Source organism: Macrobrachium nipponense, chromosome 23 (genome assembly GCF_015104395.2).
Source record: "Macrobrachium nipponense isolate FS-2020 chromosome 23, ASM1510439v2, whole genome shotgun sequence".
Classification (NCBI taxonomy): domain Eukaryota; kingdom Metazoa; phylum Arthropoda; class Malacostraca; order Decapoda; family Palaemonidae; genus Macrobrachium; species Macrobrachium nipponense.
The window spans coordinates 71,283,104-71,285,603 of NC_061090.1; positions in this window are offsets into that span (position 1 = coordinate 71,283,104).

Consider the following 2,500-nt stretch of genomic DNA (forward strand, 5'->3'; position numbering starts at 1 on the left):
CCTTGTTGGGTCCAGCGAACCTTTCTCTTTTGTCGGCGACTTGTTGCAAACCAATCAACAGGTAATTGTCAACTATTTCAGAGGGTGGGTTTTTGAAATTGGTTAGTTATAATAATCCTGATAATGTTACTAATAGTGAAGTTAACGTGAAAGCAACGATAGTGTTCGTGAAATGTGGTTATAGATAATATAATAATAATAATAATAATAATAATAATAATAATAATAATAATAATAATAATAATAATAAACTGGTGATAGCTATAACAGAACTAAGGGTTGAATTAACAATAATCAGTAATGATAATAATAATAATAATAATAATAATAATAATAATAATAAAATAATAAGGAAAAAGAAACTCACAAGATTACATAGTATAACTTGTCTACTTGTAAGTATTTACATATAGTATTTTACTTACCACTCGAGTACTTTCAGGCCCTATCTGTGGCCCTTTCTCAAGAGAAAATGCTCGAATGTTAAGTAAATTACTATGAAAATACTTACAAGTAAACAAGTTATGCTCAGTAATCTTGTGGGTTTCTTTTTCCATCTTCAAAAGAAAAGTGAAAGAAGTAGTTTTGTTTGGTACAATAATAATAATAATAATAATATAATAATAATAATAATAATAATAATAATAATAATAAAATATAATAAAATAGTTAGGGCAGTAATATTCTAATACACCTTCATACTTGTATAGTATAGAGACTACAACCAATACCCTGAAAGCGCCTCAGCGGTGTGATCGGTACGGTCTTCGCCTGCCACCTCGGTGTCCGCGAGTTCGATTCTCGGGCATTCCATCGAGGTGTGAGAGATGTGTATTTCTGGTGACAGAAGTTCACTCTCGACGTGGTTCTGAAGTCACGTAAAGCCGTTGGTCCCGTTGCTGAATAACCACTGGTTCCGGCAACGAAAAACCACCTTACGAAAAAACAAACCCCCTAATACCCTGTAAAATAAAATAAGCTATGGTCAATTCAGCCTTGGTTTTTTAGCATTATTGAAGGATTATAAAATATCGGAAAGCCCCATCAGAGAAACATGATGGAACAACTCGAAACACCCATCAGGATTCGCATCCTGATACATTTTATTTTCCTTTACATGAAGCGTTTAGTTATGATATACGATACATAGCAATAACGTAGGAAGATATAATTAGGCGAGATACTTCTACGCACAAACACACATCTCTGGCAAGAGGATAATCCCTCCCTAAGTAAAACAATGCACTTATCAGCTGCCCTTTTGAGCAAACAGCTGTCACAAGCCAAAAAAAGGAGTGAATATATGAGGTGACATTTTAATTCTCAAATACTATACTGTTTGCGGAGTTTATTTTTTATTTTTTTTTAGGTATAACTTTAATGACGGCAGCGTTTTTGTTTTGAGAAATTTAGATGGATTTTTCATCTGTATGTGCAGTCTTTAGGCATGTGTGGATATTTGGTGTATACATTCGTTCTGTATAGATGTTTGTGTATGTCTACATATATCTGTATAACATGTATATACATATGTGCTCACGCACACAAATATATATATATATAATATATATATATATATATATATATCTTTATATATCAGGCTATATACATTTGTGTACATACACACACACACACGCACACATCACACACACACACACACAACACACACACACACACACACACATATATATATATATATATATATCATAGTATATATCTATATTATACGGATCATTATATATATATTATATATATTATGTATATATATCTGCATGCTACTACGAATCATTTCTAACACTCGCGTCTTCACAGACGAAAACGTTGAATGAAGCGCAAGAAAAAAACCCATCCCATAAAACAACTATAGCCGCGTATGCACTAATAATAAAACTATAAAGGATAATCACTGGCAATTCCCTCCGTCGTAAAACAAAGGGCCAAAGTGCTTTATAAAGCGTTGCTGTGTAAACGAAAAAAGACGGGTGAGTCTTAAACGGCGAAAATGTTCTAATACGATAATGCAGTCGTAGCCAACATGATCCGTCTGGCGATGAAAATAGAGCGAGGGAAAAAAAATTTTTGTTTTTGGACGCTGACATTTACGGTTCATTGGAGACCTTAAGGTTGATTGATGCCCGCGGGACGTGAGGTCACCGCATGACATCACTTGATGTCATTGACATCTTGTGTGCTTGAGGAGGTATATATACTTAGGAGTTTGCGAGATAAAAGTTAGGTGTCGGGTGAGTGCTAAACGGTCTTTTTTTATTGTTATTATTTTTTTTGTGTTCGGGGGCGGGGTGGGTTTTCATTTTCTCTTTATATTTTTGTGTGCTTTTTAAATCCGTTTACTGTCTTATATTGTATTTACCAGTCGGTTTGGTGTGTTAGTTGTTTGTCATCAAGATCATGTGAAAAGGTTTTTTTTTTTAATATTAGAATTTGGTGTCGGGTGATACTGAATGCTTTCATTTTCTGTCAATCTTTGTCTCCTTTTTTT